General features: G+C 23.8%; 1 protein-coding gene across 5 annotated transcripts in view; it reads right to left on the bottom strand.

Annotated features, from left to right (window-relative positions):
- LOC122506950 (Krueppel-like factor 3) overlaps positions 1 to 24,904 on the bottom strand; it is a 461,038-nt gene that overhangs the window by 224,934 nt on the left and 211,200 nt on the right. The gene's annotated exons all lie outside the window — the stretch shown is intronic.

The following is a 24,904-nucleotide window of genomic DNA, read 5'->3' as shown; positions in this document are numbered from 1 at the left end:
ACACAGTTCTTGTTCCGGATAGTGGACATAATGTTTGAGTCTTCTACATTAAAACATTTTAAAAAAATCTGATTGAATGACCTTTTTTGAAACAATTATATTATGACAGCAAGAGAAATACTTTTCACTATCAATTTTTCATCACGTAAAAGTTTCTTCTCATGTCAACAATTATCATACAAAAAAAGTAGTACATCAAGTGTTAAAAATTTATTACAAATAATAAATTGACTTGAAAACCGAAAAATGGAATCAAAAGTAGAAAAATAATTAAAAGTAGAAAATAATTGAAAGTAGGAAAATAATTAGAAGAAAAACAATTAAAACTAGAAGAATGATTAATAGTAGAAAAATCGAGAGAAAAATAATTTACAGTAGCAAACAGAATTAAAAATAGAATAGCGCAATTAAAAGTATAAGAAAAAAAATTTATTTCATTCACTTTAAAATTTTTTCTTTCTCCAACTGTAATTATATATCAAGAGCAGAGTTTTTCGATGTCAGGCATTTTTTCTTTTGTTTAAAAATATCTTTCAAAAGAATTTCTTGATGTAATCGAATGATCACGACAATATACGCGGTCTCTTTCATGAAAACGATGACGTCTCGCTTTTCATATTGAGCGCATTCTCAATTTTATTTTACATTTGGCGATTATTTCCATTAACCTTTTATCAAAGTGCTTTGTAACTCTTTCAATTTGTAACTATGTAATTTTTATTCAAATTTTCCTCAACGATTCAATGTAAATGGATTCATAGGTATCAAAATCACGCAAGATAATAGTGATGATGCTGATGATGAAGGGGTATGGTTAACACAGATTCCCAGTTCATTATCATAAATCTCTATTCATTAATTGTTTTCCAGTGAATGATTAGAAATTCCATTTTGGTCTCTTGTTCCAAAAGTATCACTTGTGTTGAATTCAATGAAACTTATGTTGAATTTATTGAAAATTATAATGAAGTAGCAACAATTCGTGCGCTAAAGATTTTAGATTTTCAATATCTAAGATTTTAATAAAATTTCCCAAAACGAATTCAATTATTTAAAAAAAAATTTTTAATAAAATTGTATGCAAACATTTAATTATTTTCATAAATAATAAAAATTTCACAGAAATTGAATTATTTTCATAAACAATAAAAATTTTTTTAAGGAATTCAATTATTATTTTCATAAAAAATAATTTAAAATTCTAGAAAATAATAATTGAATTAAAATTATGAAAATAATTTTGATAAAGTTACAGTAACAATATTCTTACAATATAAAATAATGATTTTATCGCTCGGTCATCTTTGATTATTATAAATTGTTTAATTAAAAAAAAAATGGTTTGAATTTGAAATTTTTGAATGTCTTAATTCCTGTGGAAAATCCTGTTCCAAAAATAGGATTAAAAATAGGAATTGTGCAAATATTTTTCTTCTTTTTCTAAAACAAAATAATAATTTTGTTAAAAAAAATTGTTTTTGCAATAAAAGAAAATAGTCTCCAGATTGTTATTTCCGAATATAAAAAAAAATTCTAATTTAAAGTTGCTGTTTGGCAAATTTTCTTAGGAGCTCTGTCGTACCAACAGATCATGTACTGTTAAACATATTAAATACTCGATTATCAATAATTGTTAAAAACAATCAAACCATTAATTAAGAGTATAATTTATCGACGATATCATCAAGAGAAAGAGAAAGAAAAAGAGAGAGAAAAAAAATGATAAACAGAAAATTTACCATTTAATTAAATTGAACAATGAAGCATAAATGATGTTGTTGAACAAAATTAGCGGAATTGTTGATTTCTGATTGAATTTTCAGCGAAGTCACGACACAACGATATAATAGTGACTTCTATATAACTGTCTACTCGGAGATTAATTTCATCTCAAAGAACATACACACATATAGTTTTAGCCCACAAGTAACCTGTCGTTGCATATTCATCATTCATGTGTGTACATATGTACATCGTCTCTCAGTGCAAGTTGTACAACTTTTACATTCACTCTCTCTCTAATGTCTTGCTCTATATTTCAGCAAGCTTAAATCAGATTGAGTTAAACGAGCTCAACGGTTGCGAAATAAATCCCTCCGGTCGCCTCAGCAACGATCTATGATTGTTTATCGTTTAAGGATGCACGATATCCACAGCTTGTAACTAATGATGTTTTTGTATTTATTTCGTACTAACTACATCTGCATATACACAATTTCTTGCTGAAACTCCCTATATATGTTGCCAATGATGTATCGATCAATGAATGTAGATCAGAAAAAGAACGAAAAAAATACTCTATATTCACTTTCAACGTGTATTTCACTTTTTCACTCGACAATTTCAATTAAAGCAAATTATAAATAGACAGAAATTTATTATTTAATTAATATTCAAATATTTCATGAAAATATTTATTGACTGAATAAAAATAATTATTGATTGAATGAAAAATAATCATTGTCTAAATAAAAATAATTATTTGAATAAAAGATAATCATTGAGTGAATTCAATTTCTGACAAACATTTCTTTTAAAATAACTTTGATCTTGAACAACTATCATAAAATAAATAAATTATTTATTGAATAATTTTACCTAAATATCTCAAAATTAATTGAATTTTAAAAGAGTTGCGTTTACAATTTTCATAAATAAATGAACTTCAAACGTTTTCAATTTGAAATTTTATAAAATTTCAATTCTAAATGAATTAAATTAAAAATTTTAAAGAACCTAGATTTTTGAAAAATTTTAATATTTAAAAATCTTCTAAAATTAGTTAAGTTTGTCAATATATATTTAATTAATAATTAAAAATAATGGATTCATAGAAGAATTTTGGTTAAAAACATTTTAAAAAAATTGAAGTTTGAAGAAGTTACAAATGAGAAATGATTGCAAAAATTCATTTATTTTTAAAAGTACACCCAGAGAAAAATATTATTTAAACCAAATATATTTTATTTGAGTTAAATAAACGTATATTTGTCTCAGAACCAACTAGACTTTTTATTTCTTTTAAATAAAAATTTTATTCGACACAAATAAAACATATATTTGAGATAAATAAAATTTTATTTAAACCAAATAAAATTTATTTCAAACAAATAAAAAGTCTAGTTGGTTCTGAGACAAATATACCATTTCTCTGGGTGTAATAAAATTCTTATCACAAAATTCAATTATATTCAAAATTTACAAAAAAAGTCTCGACAAAATCCAAATTATTATCTTTATAAATAAAAAAAAATTCTTTAAAATCCAATTATTTTCAAAAAATTTCCTCATTTGAATGATTTTCAATATCTACTATTTTAAAAAAATTATCCAAAAGAATTTAATTATTTCAAAACAATTTTAATAAAATTGTACGCAAACATTTAATTATTTTCTTAAATAATAAAAATTTCACAGGAATTCAAATATTTACAAATTTTTTATAAGTTTCTTCTCAATAATTCAATTATTGTCAGAAATAATAAAACTCATCGCAGAATTTCAATTATTTTTAATACAATTTTAATCAAGTTTCTTGAAAAATGTAAATATTCTAAAAAATTTTATTAAAATTCTTCAAAAGAATTCAATTTTTTAAAAATTTGTTAATAAAATTCTTTCTAAGAATTAAATTTTATAAAACATTCAATTATTCAATAAATAATAATTTACTTTTGTATTTAAATAATTGAATTGTCGTAGAATTTTCTAATAAAAATTGATTTAAAAATTAATTATTTAAATTATTTTTAAAAAATGATTGTTTTCGAATAATTTTACAACTGAAGATATTCGTAAATAAAGTTACCAGAACATTTTTTTAATAAAATTTTTTCCTTTATTTTCTAAAAATTCAAAAATTTTCAGTTTCATTGTCAATTAAATTTTCTAATTGACAAATATAGTTTATAAACATTTTTTCCTTTATTTTTAAAAAACTTTGAATTTTATTAAAACAATTGAAATTACGAAATTTGTTATAGAAAAAAGCAAACTGCGGACAGAATGAATGAAAGAATCTGGAGATTAATATAATTAATACTTGAATAAAAAACAATTATTAATAATCGAATAAAAAATAATTATTAATATGACAACAATTAATGATCGGTATTTTTGTATTTGCACAGTTCATGAAAGATTGATGTTCAAATACCACCCGCAAATTAAAAAAAAATAAACAAAACCGTTTTGCAAACATACGATTATGATTCGACAATTTATCATTTCTCGAAACAACTTCATTAATTAATCTCAGTTAACTGTTAATTAATAACAGATGAAAAAGAATAATGTTGAGCACATAAAATATAAAGGAACATTGACTACGCCTCTCTTTGACTCTATACTCGTTTAAAGAATCACAATATATAATTCAATGCCTCTGCGCAAACATTTAATCATCGGAAATCACGATTATTGAGTCGCATTGAGTCTTCTTTCTCTTTCTTCCATGTGTCTAATACATCAAGAGGACCCAGGACCAAAGTCGTCTTTTCTTCTAATGTATTCTAATGATATGCCGCCCTAACAATGGGCACAATTCATCGAAGCATCCTCCTACACTATCGACCAAATCACAATGCTATCACGATTCTCCATTTTTCTCGACAACATAAGTAGAAGAAAAAAAAAGAGAAAAAAGAAGACATTGAAGAAAAAGAAGAATTCTTCCATTCACTCGTTTTTCATTTACTTCTATGTAGTCTAATAGCAAGTCTCGTAATTTTACAATGTTTCTCAATTGCAACGTAAATTGTGTTATTTTACAACAAGTTGTATTTACTATTGTTTGTTTTATTTATTTTCCCTTTTAATAGTCACAGCAATATTTTTATTTCCATTTTTTTTTAAAGGAAACGTTTAAAAAGATTTTTTGATAATTACTTGTCCATTCCTACTGCTTTTAAAAAGATAAAAATAATTTTCTGAATACCTACTAAAGAAGGAATTAATAATTTGTTACATAAAAAAATTTTTAAACAAAAAATAATAGATGCAAACAAATTGTGAATACAATAACTTTAATCAACACAAATAATTGCAAATACAAAATAATTGTAAAGAAAATAAAAAAATAATAGATACAAAAATTCCAAGTACAATAATTTATGTAAATATAAAAAATTAAAAACACAAAATACAATTTTAAACAACTAAATTGCAAGTACAATAAAATTGTAAATTCAAAAGAGTAAATACAAAAAAATTAAAAATACAATATTTTTTTAAATACAAAAAATTGAAAATACAAATAATTGTAAATATAAAAAAATTGTATAAAGAACTTTAGTTCTTTATACAATTTTTGTAAGTACAAAAAAATTGTATAAACAAAAGAGTAATAAATACAAAAAAATTGTAAATAAAAAAAAATTAGTAAATGCAAATAATTCTACGTACAAAAAATACCAGCTGCAAAAAAAATGATAAAGCTACATAAAAATTATCAGAAAAGAAAGAAATAGAAAAAATTGTCAATGAAACATTTGTCAGCTATCAAATAGTGGCGTGTAGGAAGTTTTTGAATTTATGACGACACTATATATAGTGTCAGGAATTTACGATTATAGTGCGAAAGTATCATAATATACGAATTATGGAACGACACTAAAGACGACATTATTGTGGCAAAACTTTTATACAATATCTTCTCTACGAGGGACTTTATATTGTGCAAAAAAAAAAAGAATCTTGATAGTAAAAGCGATTATTATTTTTTTTCTCTTTCTCGCACTCTCTAAAAACAGCAATGTTATTATTTCGAAATGGCAAACATTTTCCAGTAAGATTTATTACACGATATATGCTGATTCAACAATTTTGTAGTTGAGAAATTTTGAATCATAATAAATTTTTGTATTTTATTTTTTATTTTATTAATTTATTTTTTATTCTATTAATTTATTTTGCATTTTATTGTATTTTTTAATATAGTTATTAATTATCTTATTATTGTTATTATTATTAATAATCTATTTTATTATTAATTAATTTGTTTATTATTTCTATTTATTAATTTTTTCAATTCGAAAAAAGGAAAAACAAATTTAAAAAAAGATGAATCAAATTAACTCAATGAATTACCAAAGAGTAATCCTTAATTAGCTCGACTAATTGCCATACCAGTGTCTATAAGAGAAACTCGCTCTAGTGATTTATTATCTACTGGCATCAATATCAAATCAATCGCAAGAAATTTCAAAAAAATATTTACTATTGTAAATTTGCAAAGAAAATTTACCCTTTTTTTAAAACTAAAACCTTTTGAAAAAAGTTAATTGCTAATTTATTAAATAGAGTTAATTTAAATTATAATTTTTAAAATTCTACTATAATTTAATTTTTTTTTTAATGTAATAATAAAAAATAAAATAAAATTTAATAAACTGAATATAAATCGAAAATGAAATAAATAAAGTTGAGTATAAATAAATAAACTGAATAAATAACTAAAGAAATAAATAATTAAAAAAATAAAATTGAGTCTAAATCAATAAATTGAGTAAATATTGTTTATCTTGAATAAATAAATAAATAATAAGAATAAAATTTAATTATAAAAATAAAATAAAATTTAGTTTTAATAATATGAATAAAAGGAGAAATCTCTGCCATTTCTATATAGAGAGAGAATAAAATGATAACTGCGCAAAAATATTATGTGTTTTAGACCAAATGTTTTTCGCATTTGAAACAAGTGCTGATGAAAGGAAATAAAAAATGAATAATCCCCGCGATCTCGATTCATTTTATGTTTTGACGAAATGAGCCGCAGTCTAACCGCGATGTTATCTCAGATCGATTTCATATATAGAAATACGATGTGTTCAAATTGATTGCACCAGTTAACCGGAAGATACAACGTGAATCATGTTCGATTGGAGAAAGCATACAATTAAATATCAACCGATATGGTCTACGTTTGCGGTTAAAAGATCAATCGTTCATATTACAATTCTAAATCAACTTTTTTTCCCCCACTTCTTATTTGCAACAAAAAGAAAAGAGAAAGATTTTTCCCAACTTACAATATACATTCAAAATAAATAAGACAAGCAAAAATTTGTAACAAAACTAAGAGAAATATAAATAAAAATAAAATAAAGAAAAAGAAAAAAAAAGAAAAGAAAAAACATAGAGAAGGAAAATAAAAGAATAGAGCAACAAAAACAGGAAAAGAAGAGAATAATAAACCAAGTAAATAAATAAAATAATTAAAATTTTAATAGAAAAACAAAAAAAAAAAAGAAAATGTTGATTAGAAATAGAAAAAAATTTTTGCAAAAAAGAAAAATAAACCATACAAAGAAAGAATTGAAAATAAAGTAATATCTCTTTCTATCGTCTTTGAAATCTTCAATTAAATCTCAACTTCATTTTCAAAATTAATCATTCTGCAACTGAATACAATTTTAATTGTCAACTATAAAAATTTATACTCTTCGCATCATTAAAATATTGTAATCCAATTTCAAAAATAACTGTAATGACCATTGAGTAATCATTATATATGTATTTGTGTAGGTAAAAAATATATATTTATACATTAAGATAAAATCTTTTTTAATTAGATGCCACCGATGCCACATCTGGTTTCAACGGCGACAAGTTTCACTTGATTATTCATATAACATGCACACGCACGCATCTTGTTTCAAGGGAATTTCATTAATAAGCAATTCAAATAAAAGCAAAAATTATCATTAACATAAAATCGAGTTGTGGTTTTTTGCACAATTAATCGCACCGCTACCAGCAATGAAATTAACGTGAGAGTGGCGAGCATACAAATATTTTTGTATGTTTCCTTTAAATGCATTTTTTAGATTGATATAACCGATAATAAAAATAAAAAATAAATATAAGAAAATTTATTCTTAAAAATTAACGCCCACTTTTTTTTGTAATAAAATAAACTTTAGAATTCATTCCAAACTGTAATTTCTCAAAGCTAATTATTAAAATTATCATTAAATGAAAATATCGATAAAATTTAAGTTTGAATCAAGAGAAGTTTTTATTTTTAGTAGTTTAAATCAGTAGTAGCTTCAATTAATAGTTGTTTGAAGAAGAGCAGTTAAAATCAACAGTACTGTTAATTATGTTAACTAAAAAAATAGTAATTGAAATCAGCAGCAGGTTCAATTATTAGTAGTTTAAATTAATAGTAGCTTCAATTGATAGTAAATTAGTAATTGAAGCAAATATTATTTATTTTTCCCCACTTTTCCCTGATTTCCAGACAAAATTTTTACTTCTTCCCTGACCCTAAAGAATATTCTAATTCACTCTAAAAATTATTAGACACTCAAAAAAATGTTCCATTACATTTATTTACAAATTTCTTTAATTGTAAAATTATTCGAAAACATCAATAACTTCTTTTTTAAATAAACATTTAATCATTATTATTTTTCCGTGGGAATTAAAATTCTTCAAAACATTCAAATTCAAAGCTTTTTTAAAATTCAACAACTTGTAATAATTTAAATTATTATAAAATTTTTAAAAAAAAGTTTACAATTTAAGTTTATAATTTACAAAAATCCTAAAAAAATCTTTCGTAAGAATTCAATTATTTTTACAAGTAGTAAAATTTCTCAAAAAATTCAATTATTTAAAAAAATGTAATAAAATTCGTTGTAATAATTCAATTATTTTCATAAATAATAAATCGATTATTCGGTAATTCATTTTTAAATCAATTTTTATTAGAAACTTCTAGAAGAATTCAATTATTTAAATTGAAAAATAAATAATTCATATTGAATAATTGAATGTTTGTTAAAATTGAATCAACAAATTTTTAAATAATTGAATTCTTTTGACAAATTTTAATAAAATTTTTAAGAATAATTACATTTTTCAAGGAATTCGATTAAAATATTGTATAAAAAATAATTAAAATCCTGCGAATGAGTTTTATTATTTATGAAAATAATTTAAACTTTCCCAAGAATTTTATTAAAATTTTTCTAAAATAATTGAATTTCGGAGAAGAATTTTATTATTTATAAAGATACTTGAAATTTTGACAAGAATTTTTTTTTATAATTTTTTAACACAACTGAATTTCTAGGAAGAATTTTATTACTTTTCTAATTTAATTCTTCTAACGAATTTTATTCAAGTTTATAAAAATAACTGAATTTCTGTGAAGAATTTGATTATTTTTATAAATAATTGAATTCTTGCAACGAATTTTATAAAAATCTTTTGATATTTTTCGAAAAATTTTATGATATTTTGTATTTTTAATAATTGAATTCCTGTGAAAATATTATTATACTTATGAAAATAATTGAATTATTTCGAAGAAATTTATTAAAAATTTTGTAAATAATTGAATTCCTGTGAAATTTTGTCAAGAATTTTATTAACATTTTCCTAAAATAATTGAATTTCGAAAAAGAATTTTATTATTTATAAAAATACTAGAAATTTTTATAAGAATTTTTTTTAATTTTTGAAGTGGCTTGAATTAATAGGACTTTGAATAATAGCTTCAATTAAAATTTTTTTGTAACAGTAGTAGTTTCAATCAGTGGTAACTATCGCAGATTTTACTTACATTTAATATTCAAGGAAGGTAGTAGTTAAAAAAATTACTGTAAATAGAAACTTCCATTATAGTTTGTAGTTTTTTTTTTACTTTATTTATTTATTTTTTTAATAATATTTAATTTATAATTGCAAGGTTTTTTTTAAGAAATGTCTTATGACAAGAACATACACATTTTTCTCAATTATATTTACTTTGCGGTTTTGCAAATATAAATTCAATGTTTGATTGTGTAAAATGATTCATATTATTTTGTACCATAAAAAGAATGAAGCCCTGAACGTTAATGGATATAAAATTGTGGGAAGAAATATATCTAAACAGATTTACAAATTGAAAAAAATGGAAAATAGGATTTCTGAAATTACTTATTTTATGGCGTGCCGAAGTGGTGTTTGATTTAAATTTACGTTTACACAAGGCAAATAATATTTACCAAGGAGCAATCATATACTTTATTGCAATCTTTCTTTCTTTCTCCCTCTTTTTCTTTTTTATCTCTCACTTTTCCTTTTTTTCTTTCTCACTTTTTTTTCTCTCTCTCTTTTTCCTTTCTCTCTCGCTTTTTCTTTTTTTCTCTCTCCTTCTTCATCTCTTTTTAACTTTTCTCTCTTCCTCTTTTTCTTACTCTTTTATATTTTCTCTCTCTTTTTTCTCTCCCTTCCTTTTTCATCTCTTTCTATCTTTTCGTTCTTCCTCTTTTTCTTACTCTCTTTATATATTTTCTCCCTCACTTTTTTTCTCTCGTTTTTTGTTTTTTTCTTTCTCTTTTCTCTCTCCCTTTTGTTCTTCATCTCTTTCTAACTTTTCTCTCTTCCTCTCTTTCAATATTTTCTCTTTCTCCCTTTTTCTATATGTATATATATAAAATAAACGTTTCGCGTGTCTTTTTATTTTTGCACGTATTGAAAACGCACATAAATCACGGTCATCACTTCTTGACAGTTTGGAGAAGATTTCTTAAAGATCAACTGGATAAGAAAGTCGATCTTGAACCCTGTGAGATGTTGATCAATCGATCGGCTGATCAATCCCTTGTAATGTGCAAAAAGTGAGTCAGTGAAAGGTAGAAATAAACGTCAGCTTTGTAATTGTAGACAAGCCGTTCGGAAATCGATACGGATTATAAACTTCTTCTTTTTTTTCTCTTTTTTTTGTCATTTTGCTTATATAGTGGTAATTAATTCTCCATTTATTTGTTTTCATTGTCGCACACAGCATTTCAGTAAAATACATAATCAATTTTAAATTGACACTTGATTTTCAAAGAATACATTTTGAAAAAAATCATTTAAAGACTTACCTTTGTGAATTCACTGCAAAAAAAAATCCGTAATACAGAAAAAGAAGAAGAGAAAAAAAATGATGACTTTGATTGATGAAATATGTACCAGTCCTTTCAATAAAATGTCTAGTGTACTCTTAGTCCTCATTACCTCCTTACTCCTTAGTTATCGTGTACATTCTTTTTACCCGAAGTCAATATTTTTCGAATAAAAGTTACTACATATTCGTGACTAAAATATTCTTTTTCAACTTTCTTTCTTGAAATTATGTGAATTATTCTTTCTTGGTGTAAATTTTCTTTGTCATGTTCGATTTAATTGTTTTAACCATTTAAGTATAAAATCTGGTTCAGATGTAATATGTAATTCTTCTTGTTTTTTTTTTTATTCTAATGAGATGGAAAGCAAGGATTAAATTTATTGTGTTTCATTTTGAGTTGATGTAAAAATACGATGCACGGAGCTTGTTGTTAGAGAATTCACAATTGCTATGTAACACGCGCGGTTCATTTGGGACTTGGTTGCTGTATATATATAATCATTGCTGAATCTCGCCACACCTGATGTCGCCTCGTGATCCTATCGCTTTTTCAGGTTTTATGAGTTCAACCTCGCGGACGAAAGAGAATCTTACGAAATCTTGCTGTAATCTTGACAAACTGCGCAGACAATCGTTATTGTCTTTACTATGCAAAGTAGTTTTTTTCTTCTTCTTCTTCGTTGTAGATTGAATTAGAAAAAAAACTATGTTGCTCTTTTTTTTCTCTTTCGCAAACAATAGTAGTTTAAAATTAATAATAGTTGGTAATTTCCAGCTGGTTCGACAAATGATTATTGAAAATTTACTGCGGCTTCGATTGATTTTAAATTGAGTCAGTGAGAACTACAATTAACTATTATTAAAACTATAGATATCACTTCAATTAATAGTAATTTCAAAACAGAGACTCTCTAATCAGGTAGCTTCAATAATAGTAAATTATTATTAATAAAAAATTAGTTGTAACTTCAATCAGGGTTGCCACGCTTTTGCTCATTTCAAATTCCCTGACTTTTCCAGGTTTTTGAAACTACATTTGTTGACAACAAAAATTTAATTTTGTTTTTCCCTGACTTTCCCTTGAATTCCAGAAAAAATTCTTACTTTTCCTTCACTCTAAAAAATATTTTGATTCAGTTTAAAAATTATTACTCAGAAAAATATTTTATTACTTCTATTTTAAATAAATATTTAATGATTTTTATTACCTGTTTGAAATTAAACAATTTTAAAAAAAATTGTTATGAAACATGAGGAAATCGATCACTCTTAGTTTTCGACTCAGAGCAATCGATATCTTCATGTTTTATAATAATTAATTAATTATTAAATATCACCGACTGATAAAATAATTATTTTATGTTATAAGAATATTGTTACTGTAACTTCATAAAATTTATTTTTATCACTTCAATTCAATTATTTTTAACTAAAATTCTTCTTTAAATTAATTATTCATTCATTTTTAATAATTTTTAAAAAATTTCTTTGGAAACTTTCAAATTCTTTTGTTTACAATTCAATTTTACAAAATTTCATAGATTATTGTTATTCGGAAATTTTTCAATCAAATATATATTAGAAAATAAAAACTTCAAATAATTTCAAAAGTTCCATTAAACTTTTTTAAAAAAATTAAATCTACACAAGTTTTAGTTAAAAGTATGAAAAATTGAAACTTTCAAAGATTATAATTTGAAAGCTTTTCAAAATTCAATATTACTTTTAAAATTAAATAAATTAAATTATAAATTAACCGTTAAATTAGTAGAAACGACTATTTATTATAGTAAAATCTGCAAATTCTAAAGCAAAAAGTCAGTCACTAATTCAAATTAGAAACCATTTTTACTAATTCAAATTTACAGAGTTTAATATTCAATTATTATTTAAAATTGTAACTGAAATGCATATTGAAATCAATTTTTATTAGAAAATTTTACAAAAAATTCAATTATTTAAATACAAAAATAAATTATCTACTGAATAATCGAATGTTTCTCAAAATTAAATTCTGATAAAGAATTTTATCAACAAATTTTTAAATAATTAAAATTCTTTTGACAAATTTTAATAAATAATTGAATCTCTGTAAAAAAAATTTGATTGAATTGAGAAAAGTTTTTGAAAATAATTGAAATTTTGACAAGAATTTTATTAAAATTTTTTAAAGTAATTGAATTCTGAAAAAGAATTTTATTATTTATAAAGATAATTGAAATTTTATCCAGAATTTTTTTTAACTTTTGACTATAATTGAATGTTTTCGATGAATTTCATTACTTTTGAAAATAATTAAATTCTTGAGACAAATTTTAATAATATATTTCTTTTTAAAATAATTGAATTAAATTAAAAATTAAAAATGTATTGACAATAATAATTAAATGCTAATAAATAAATTATAGAAAGGCTTTTTAAAATAATTGAATTTCTTTGATGAATTTTAATAAAATTATTAAGGATATAATTACATTTTTCAAGAAATTTCATTTAAAATTGTATTCAAAATAATTGAAATTCTGCAATGAGTTTTATTATTTACAAAAATAATTCTTCGAAAGAATTCAATTATTAAAGATAAATAACAAAATTATTCCCGAAAATTCAATTATTTTGAAGCATTTTAATAAAATTCTTTGCAAAATTCAATTATTTTCATAAATAACAATATTCATCACAAGAATTCAATTCTTTTTAAAAGTAATAAATTTCTTCTTGGAAATTCAATTATTTTAAAAAATTCTAATAAAATCGTTCGCAATAATTCAATTATTTTCATAAATAATAAAATTCTTCTCAGGAATTCAATTATTTTTGAAAATTTTAATAAAATTATTTGCTACTATTCAATCATTTTCATAAATGATAAAATTCATCGTGGGATTTCAATTATTTTTAATACAATTTTATAGGAATTGCTCAAAAAATTTAATTATCTTTAAAAATTGAATTTGAATTTCTCAAAAAAATTAATTATTTAAAAAAAATTTTTTTTTAAATTCTTTGGAAGAATTCAATTATTTACAAAAATATTAGAATTATTTACAGAAATTCAATTATTTGAAGTGATTTAAAATAATTCAATTATTTCTTTAGATTTTAATAAAATTCTTCTCAAGATTTCAATTGTTTACAAAAATAATTCTTTGAAAGAATTCAATTATGTCGATAAATAACAAAATTATTTCCGAAATTATTTTGAGGCATTTTAATAAAATTCCCCCGAAGAATTTAATTATTTTAATAAATAACAATATTCATCACAAGAATTCAATTATTTCTAAAAGTAATAAATTTTTTCTTGGAAATTCAATTATTTAAAAAAAATTCTGATAAAATCGTTCGACAGAATTTAATTATTTTTATAAATAATAAAATGCTTTTAAGGAATTCAATTATTTTCAAAAAAAATTTAATGAAATCCCACACAGACATTCAATTATTTTCAAAAATTTTAATAGAATTCTTTAAAAAATTTAATTATTTTTAAAAACCTTTCAATAGGAGACAATCTGAGACCTTTCTGCGGTCTCAAATTATAATAGTTTGAATCAATGATAGTTTCAATTAATAGTAGTTTGGATTAATAGTAATTTGAATCATCGGTAGTTCCAATTAATAGCAGTTTGAACTAGGGCTTTAAATTAATAATAGTTTAAATCAATGATTTTAATTAATAATCTTTTGAATCAGTTTTTTTGAATTAATAGTTGTTTAAATCAGTTGTTTCTATTAATAGTACTTCGAATCAGTGGTAGCTTCAAAAAATAAAACTCTGAGTCAGTGGTAACTTGAATAAATGACTTTGAATACTTTCTTAATTCCTCAGAAAAAACCTCTTAAACTTTTATTCGAGAATTTCTTCTCCTGGACACTTGACACTTGTTTTGTGACAATGATAGGGGAATTAGTGGAGAGTAAAATGGAAAAAAAAGAGTGAGAGAAAAAGAAAAAAAAAGTCCTTCAATGATGTACGGACATGAAAACAGTAAAGAACGCGTGTTTTCTGATGTCGGACGATGCCAGGTATGGTGAAAAGAGAACGTTAAAAGCCCTCGGCTGTCAGGAGGTGAATTGTTTTTCAATGATCCAGTTTCAAATCCTTTTGATTTTTCCCGCGCGGCATCGACCTTGAGATCTATAAATTGACAGTCGTCATGGGTTTAACTCTATGTATTTTTGCCGCTTAACTTTACTATATACTACTACAACAACAACAACAACATGGAACAACAACCTTAAAGGGAATAATATCCTTGATTTCACCACAAATGGTCTCTTAAATACATGAATATAAATCTCACGCAGTACTTTAAAATCAATTATCCTTCTATTGTGTGAATATACATAGTATTATATATAAGAGACGGGAAAGAAATGCGAAAATGTCAATTTCATACGTACTACACCAATTATCAATCTCGACCCTGTATAATGAAAAGTTGTTTCAATTTATCTCACGGTTCATTTTTTATTTTCCTCTTATACGTATTGTGATGTATATAATATTTGCGCAATTCAATATTGATGTCATAATATTATTTGACATTAAGAAACTCAAAGTGACAGACAAATGACAGTTGGAAGGTGATGTATATTTCACTCGGGCAATGAATCGCATTTGAGTTTATGTGATTTTATATCAGGTTTATGCGCGTAAGATTTTATTTTTCTATTTCGCTATTTTTTATTTGCTTATCTAATTTATTTACCTATCTTCTGTATATCTATTTATTTACCTATCATTACAAAAAAAATATTTTTTCAAAGTAGAAGCAAAAAGTAGTAAAAATAACAATAAAGTTATTTTTACTAGCTTCGCAACTAAAAAGTTACCAACTTTACAAAAAATTATTATTTAAAGCTAGAAATGGAAACAATCGCTATTAATTGAAGCTATCGCAAATTTACCAGTAACTTTTGAATTGAAGCTATTCGATTGAAATTTCTTTCAACAGAAATGAATTCAAATAGTAGGGAAATAGTATAGTAAAAATAGATAGTAAAAATAAATCTAGGTAAAAATAGAAAGTGTGGTTGGTATAAAATTCTTCTAAATTGCCTGCATAGTGAATGATTAATGTAGAATTTGCGAGAATATATTTGCGAATGAAGAATAACATTTGCAGAGCAGTTGGAACACGCTAAGATTTGCGAGATGAGAGAAGAGACACGTTGTCTGCAATCAGTGGTCCATGGATATGAATACACTACACGGGAGAGGCATAATTATAAGGTGGTAGAGATCATTACCAGTGAGGAATTGTGTCTAGCTACTATACCAATTCCACCTGCGCTGAGAAATGATATCTAACCAGACACTTCATCAAATATATATGTACATATAATGAAGCTAATGCTGTGATTCTTCCCACCCACCACCCTTCCTTCCTCTCTGTATAATTAACACAGCAAGAAAATTCACAGCATAGATAGTAAAATTAAAATTCTTTTATTTTATTTCTTCTTACAACTATATAGTACAACTACTATTCTATTTTTTTTATTTCTTCTAAAAACTCAATACCCGTCCAATTTTATTTTTTTCTCACAAATCAACTATCCAGCTGAAAAAGTTCTATAGAATTTCACTAGAATCATTCTAAAGAATCATTCTATAAGAATTCTAGTGAATATTCTATAAAATTCCGCTAGAACGATTCTTTAGAATTTCTACTAAATTTTAGTGATTTTTAATAAGAAAGAATATAAATTTCATGAAATAATTTTTTTAACATTGTATTATTGAATGGCTACTACAGAGCTCGAACTAGGTCCGTAAAGTCCGTAATTTGATTAAAAGAGAACAAAAAGTTAGTAAACTGTACGATACAATTTGGAGAATTTTAGAATAATAACAAATGATTGCAAAATTCAATTATTTTCAAAAGTAATAAAATTCTTCGCAGAAATTCAATTATGTTCAAAAATTTTTTAAATTTCTCTTCAAAATTTCAATTATTTTCACAAATAATGAAATTCTTCTCCGAAATTCAATTATTTCCAAAAATTTTAATAAAAATCTTGGTAGAATTTCAAAAATTTTCCTCAATTCAATGATTTCCAAAAAATCAAAAAAAAAAAAAAATCAAAAAATTTAAAATTTTTTAATAAAATTCTACCCCAACATTTAATTATTTTCATAAAATAATAAAAATTTCACAAAAATTCAATTATTATTAAAAATTTCATTGAAATTCGTCAAACGAATTCATTTATTTAAAAATTTGTTTACAATGTTTTAAGAAACATTTAAATATTCAATAAATTATTTTTTTGCATTTAAATAATTGAATTCTAGTAGAATTTTCTAATAAAAATTGAATTAAAAACAAATTTCAGTTAAAAACAAATGAATTTGAAAATTCTCACAAAAGTATTTTAAAAATTATTAAAAATAATAGATTTATAGAAAAATTTTAGTTAATGAATTTGAAAATTCTCAAAGAACTTTTTTTTAAAAATTATTAAGTTAAAAATTATTGCAGAAATTCTATTATTTTCAAGAGGAATAAAATTCTTCTTAAGAATTCAATTATTTTTATTTTTACTAATATTAAAACTCATCGCAGAATTTTAATTATTTTTCATACAATTTTAATTGAATTCCTTGAAAAAATTATTATTTTCATGCAAGTTTTAATAAAATTCGACAAAAGAATGCAATTATTTAAAAATTTGTTGATAAAATTCTTTATGAGAATTCAGTTTTGAGGAACATTCAATTATTTACTTTTGTATTTAAATAATGGATTTCTCATGGAATTGTTTATAAAACTTGATTTAAAAATGAATTTCAGTTAAGATTTTAGATTATAATTGAATATTAAAAGCAATATATAGCGTGAATTTTTAAAAATAATTGAATTTTGAAATTAATTTTTTTTGAAAAAGTGTAATTGAATTTATTTTATATTACTTGAAGTCTTTATTTTCTAATATATATTTAATTGAAGAATTTACGAATAATTGAAATTTGTAAAATTGGATATTGTAAATAAATGGATTTTGAAAATTGTCGAAGTATTTTTTTGAAAATTATTTGCTTTAAAGAAAAATTTTAGTGAAAAATCCATAAAAATAATAATTGAATTGAAATGATGAAAATAATTTTGAAGAAGTACAATATTCTTATAATATAAAATAATGATTTTATTAATTTACTATCTTCATGTTTTATAGTTATGAAAAATCAAAAAATTCAATTTATACTTTTAAGTAAAATGTTCACTTGTTTGACTCGGACTGGTTATATTTTTGTCAGTAATAATTGGTCCGTAATTTTTAATTTTTGGTAGAATATTCACTAGAATTCATATAGAATGATTCTAGTGAAATTCTATAGAATTTTTTCAGCTGGGTATCATCCTATTTTATTTTTTTCTTAAAAACTCAACTATTATTTTATTTTTTCTTTTTTGTTAAAATTCAACTACCATCCTATTTTTTGTTTTTTCTTACAAAGATAAAAAATAGTGGAGGTTAGGAGTAGAAAGTGAAGGAAATTTGATATGTGGAATGACCTCGATTGAGCATGTGGAGGGTGTTACGCACAATTGCTCTTAAACTTACAAGTGAAGGAACTAAATTCTTTACATAAATTATCTTAACTACCTAAGATCGTCGAATTATTATATTTTAAAACAAATTTTACTTTCGGTTATTATTTACTGAAGCTAACGTTACTTTAATTTACTATTAACTGAAGCTAACGTTACTTTAATTTATTATTAACTGAAGTTAGCGTTACTTTAGTTTACAATTAACTGAAGTTAGCGCTACTTCAGGTTACTATTAACTGTAGTTAACGTTAATTTAATTAACTATTAACTGAAGTTAGCGTTACTTTAGTTTACTATTAACTAAAGCTAATTTTAACTTTACCTATTTGTTGAAGCTAATAAAGCTTACGATTTCTATTTACTGAAATCGTCAAGACTCTCAATTACTAATTACTATTTACTGAAGCTACTAACCACATCATTAACTACCATTACCAAAAGCAGCTGCGATTGGCAACGAAGAAGAAGAAGAAATTTTTCCAAGCTCACTATTAGAACAATAAAAGCCCCTCTAATTATCCAAATAAAAAATACTAGCACAACAATTAATTAGAAATACAAAGATATTTGATTCTCGGTTAAAAATTTGAGAATTCTAATTAGTGACGCGAATAATTTAGAGAGAAAAGAAAAAAGTGTAACGTTCCTTAAAGAAAATTTTATTGAAGTTGTCCTAAAGAAAGTCGTGCAGGTCGATCAGTACATGCTATCAGTATATACGTATATATATATATATATATGTGTATAAAGTCGGCTAGGTGCTCTCGAGGAGTAAAATAACACTGTAATGCATCGTCGATAATTAACACGCTGCACGAGTGCTAGAAATAATGTTCCACAGAAGACACACATATATATAAAACCACAGATAATATGTAGCGATCTCGAGAGAAACATTTTCAATAAAACAGCTTCTTCGCCATTTATCATTATAAATGAAGGAATTCAATTTAGTCCCTCTTTAACATTTTGATAAGATCATTAAAAATCTATTTTTTCCCCACCTATTAACATTGACAAAAAAATAACGCTTACACGAAAAAAAGAATTGAAAATCTATTAGTAATCTTAAAAAGTTAAAAATTAATCATAGTTTAAAAAACAAATATTCGAAAATAAAGAATTGAAAAAATAACCAAGAGAAAAAATAAAGTAATAAATAAGAAATCATTAAAATAAAAGAAAAATTTTCTAAATAATGACCTAAATACTAAATTACATACTGAATTAAATACTAAACTAAATACTACACTAAATACTGAACTAAGTACTGAACTAAGTACTAAACTAAATACTAGACTGAATATTGAACTAAACATCAAACTAAATACTGGGCGAAATATTGAACTAAATACTAAATTAAATACTATACTAAATACTGAACTAAGTACTAAACTAAATACTGAACTAAGTACTAAACTAAATATTGAACTAAGTACTAAACTAAATATTGAACTAAATACTAAATTAAATACTATACTAAATATTGAACTAAATACTAAACTAAATACTGAAGTAAGTACTAAACTAAATATTGAACTAAATACTAAACTAAGTACTAAATTAAATACTAAATTAAATACTGGACGAAATACTAATTTAAATACTATACTAAATATTGAACTAAATACTAAACTACATACTGAACTGAGTACTAAACTAAATATTGAACTAAGTACTAAACTAAATATTGAACTAAATACTAAACTAAGTACTAAATTAAATACTAAACTAAGTACTCGACGAAATACTAAATTAAATACTATACTAAATACTGAACTAAGTACTAAACTAAATACTGAACTAAGTACTAAACTAAATATTGAACTAAATACTAAACTAAGTACTAAATTAAATACTAAATTAAATACTGGACGAAATACTAAATTAAATACTATACTAAATATTGATCTAAATACTAAATTAAATACTGAACTAAATAATAACCTAAATACTAAACTAAATACAGAAAAAAATAATAAACTAAATATTGAACTGAATGCTAAACTAAATACTAAACTAAACACTAGATTAAATACCATACTAAATACTGAACTTTAAATTAAAATAAATCGAAGTACATAAAAAAAATAAATTAAAAACAGAAATATTAATACAGTTACATAAATTAACTACTCAATTTGAAAATTTAATTTCAAACAAAAAAAAATCTCTTATTAATGTAAAATTTAATTTAAAACGACCACAATAAAAACCTTAAATAATCTACGATGAATGATAAATTGGTGATAAATCATGAAGACATCACTGGCAATTAATAAATACAACAGCTTAGTGCAATAATGCGATGGTGGGTATAATAAAACGATACTTCCTGCAATTTGCAGCTAATTTGAAATTTCAAGAAACGTGAAAAACTTGAATTTCTCCCCACACATACACACTTCACACCTATATATGACAGTAAATTTTTTTCCCTTCTTTTTTCTTTTCTTTTCAATCTTTACATCGTCCATACATCGACATAATTACTACAGGTTAACGAGCTCGTTAAAAAAAAAATAAATAAAAATAATAATAATAATTTGCAAGGTTCGCTAAAGGTGTAAATGAGAAATTTTCATTGCCTCCGTATCTAATCATACATACATATGTAAAGTAAAGAGGGAGAAAGAGAGATGAGATGAGCAAATGCAGCTCATTAACATGCATTCACACCGCACTAGTGCGTCGTATCAACATACCCCATAGGGTTGCAGAAGAATGCATCACATTCTTCTAAAACTGCGCGACCACACATCTAGATCGTTGATAAAAGAGGGAAAATGAATATGTACGTCCAACAAACTCGGGGTGTGTATATAGTATATTATATACTGAATTCACTGTATATATTCAATATATAAATACTTTCTATTATATAGAAAAAATGCCGTTAAGTCAGGATTCCCCCCCCCTCGCCTAGGGGCCGTTACGTTACTATTTTTTTACCTGAAAGTTAAAAGGAGTTAGCGCGCCGTTACGTTACGTCCCCCTTAAGGGGCCTTTAGGTTACTGCTTTTTTTCTACTGGTCGAAAGAAGGCCCTATAAGCGCCGTTATGTTACGTCCACCATAAAGAGCCTTTCTTAAGGGGCCGTTACGTTACGTCAAAATTTAAGTCAAATTTCACACTTTTTTTTTACCTACAGGTTAAAATGAGGCCATTATGTTACGTCCCCCATTAAGAGCCTTTCTTAAGGGGCCGATACGTTTCGTCTCCCATTAAGGGCTTCCCAAGGGGCCGTTACGTTACGGAAAAATTTAGATTTGATCTATTTCTTGATCTGCAGATCAATAGTCGTTACATGACGGTTCTTGAAAAATCCTGCCTCAACGGTGGTAAAATATTTTTACATAATAATTTTTATTTTTTTTTTTTTGAAGTTACTATATATATTGTATGTAATACTCTCACTACGGATAGGTACATGCACCCCTGAATCAGAATGCTATAATTCTAAGGAGCTATCAAGAAGCAGTCGTTGCGTTCACGAACTTACTCACTGGATTAGCGATGCAACGATCGAGATTTACTTATTGGAAAAAAGGAAACGCCTCGTTAAGCCAAAGACATCATCAAGTGTTTTTATTAAAGGCAAAAAATCATTGATAAATGTCCCACTTAATATTCCCATGAATATGCATACAGCGAGAAAATTTCCTTGGGAAAGTCTCATAGCCAGTTATTAAAAACTTCCTGATAACATTCTTTCATTATCGTTCTTTATTTCCCTTTTTCATTCTCTCTTTCATTCTTTCATCCTCTGTTCCTACATTCCTTCTCTTTTTCATTCTTTAACTCTTTCTTACTTTCTTCATTTTATTAGCAACAATTCTAATTAACTCACTTTTTTTTAAATAAAATTAGAAATTTTAAAAATAATAGAACGTAAAAAATTTTAATTCAAATCTATTTTCATAAAAATAAAATATAAATTGGAATATAGTTTTAATATTATTATAACTATAATAATCATATCTTCTGACACTGGGAATTCAGGGAAAAGTCAGGGATTTTTATTAAAATTAGGTAATGAAAAAAATTGAAGCTTTAGAATTCATAAGAAAATTCTGAATTTTTGTACCTTTTTTGTTTGCCTCATAAACTATGAAATTATTATTATTATGTTTAAAATTAAAAAAAAATTTCATCAAAATCCCAATTATCTTTATAAATAATCAAATTCTTCTTCAAATTTCAATTACTTTTCAAAAATTTTAATAAAATTCTTGTCTAATTTTCAATACATATTTTAATAAAACTAGCCAAAAGAAATAAATTATTTAAAAAAATTTTTTTATAAAATTGTACGCAAACATTTAATTATTTCCATAAATAATAAAATTTTACAGGGATTCAATTATTTTTGTAAATAATAAAATTCTTTTTAGGAATTCAATAATTTTTATAAATAATAAAACTCATAGGAGAATTTCAATTATTTTTAATACAATTTTAATCGAAGTCCTTAAAAATTGTAACTATTCTTAAAATTTTTATTAAAATTCGTCAAAAGAATTCAATTATTTAAAAATTTGTCAATAAAATTCTTTATAAGAATTAAATTTTAAGAAACATTCAATTATTCAATAAATAATTTATTTTTGTATTTAAATAATTGATTTCTAGCAGAGATTTCTAATAAAAATTAATTTAAAAATGAATTTTAGTTAAAATTTTAGATAAAAATTGAATATGAAAATAATTTTGAAGAAGTTACAGTAACAATATTCTTATAATATAAAATAATTATTTTATCTTTCGAATATCTTTAATTAATATAAAAAATGAAGACATCGATCACTCCGAGTCTTCGACTCGGAGCAATCGATATCTTCATGTTTTATAACAATATTTTTAAAGATGTTTAATTTCAAAAAGCTTTGAATTTGAAATTTTTGAAAATCTTCATTCCTATGGAAAAATAATACTAATTAAAAATTTATTTAAAAAAGAAGTTATTAATGTTTTTGAATAATTTTGCAATTAAAGAAATTCGCAAATAAATGTAATAGAACATTTTTCCCTTTATTTTTAAAACGCTTTGAATTTTATTAAAACAATTATAATTAAGAAATAGAAATGATGTAAATTATTTCATTATGAAAATTGAAAATTTCCTACAAAAATATGTAATATTTTTTCCCCAAAATAAAAGAATGAGTTTGTGAAGAATATTATTAAGAAATAAAAATTATGCATAAAATGAGTATTTATTTCCTATTTCTTAATCATAATTTTTTAACAATTTTCTAATTTCTAATACTATTTTATTATGAATCATGAAAAATTTGTCAAACAATATTTTTTAAAGAATAAAAACAAACAAACAAAAGCTTACACAAAAACCAACTTCACACTGAGAACAGAATGAATGAAAGAATACGAAGATTAATATAGTTAATTTCCTATTTTATTATTTTTTTCTTCTTTCCACCATTCTTTCATTCTTTTCAGTTCTTTACAATTTTTTTTCTTCTACTTTTTTATTTTACTATTTTTCTACCTCATTCCACAATTATTTAAAAAATTTATTTCTCATATTAATAACACATTTTTTCTAAGGATATCAAATTGATTTCCTTAGAAAATTGTGAGAAGAAAAATATAAAAACACAAAAATTTATAACATAATATATTGCCATAATCGCAAAGTGGATATTTCCCCCCTGCAAGTGGGGCAAAAAGACACTTGTAGAGCTTTCGTAAAACTCTTATAACTTACCCTTTTCGTGGGATAAAAAAATTGTCTGACAATGATTTTGAAGCTTAATAACAAAACTTTCAGTACTAGTTGCAAAAAAATTGAATTTCCGATTTTAAAGCTTTAAAAATAAAAAAAGTGTCTCTTTCACCCCACTCTAGCCTATTATTATACTATCATTCGAAATTATCATTACACAATTGAAAACCAGTTACTCAATAAGAGAAACATTTTCTAAAAATAGCAACGAAAAATCGTCTGGCAAATCAACCACACAAGGAAAATTCTAAGAAAAGTCATTTACGAATCATTAATATATCAATTCAAACTTGTTTTTCAATTGAATTCATAGTACACCAATTAAGTTAATATAAAACTCTCCGAGTGGAAAAAGGCCGTATATATAAGAGCACTATATAATACCAATATACCATAAAACCATTGACTTTTTCAATTTCTACCTTTAGCGCGCACACTTTAGAAAACACGAAAGGAATAAAATTTCCAAGTACAACAACGACAACGACGAGGCAAAATAGAAGCGAGAGGCGACGCGTATCATATATCACTGAACTTTACAAGTAGAAACGTATATATAAACACTCTAGAGCAATTAATAGCAAATTTCTCCGCGTTTAGCATAGTAAAGTTCGAAATAAAAAAAAAACCCTATAGACTTTTGTAGAAAACTTAATTGCATGACTGCGAATTATGAACGTAAGGTATTAAAACAGAAATCTT

Source organism: Leptopilina heterotoma, unplaced genomic scaffold, assembly GCF_015476425.1.
Source record: "Leptopilina heterotoma isolate Lh14 unplaced genomic scaffold, ASM1547642v1 Lhet_114, whole genome shotgun sequence".
Taxonomy (NCBI): domain Eukaryota; kingdom Metazoa; phylum Arthropoda; class Insecta; order Hymenoptera; family Figitidae; genus Leptopilina; species Leptopilina heterotoma.
The sequence above is the reverse complement of the archived record's forward strand: the minus strand, read 5'-3'. Positions and strand labels throughout refer to the sequence as shown.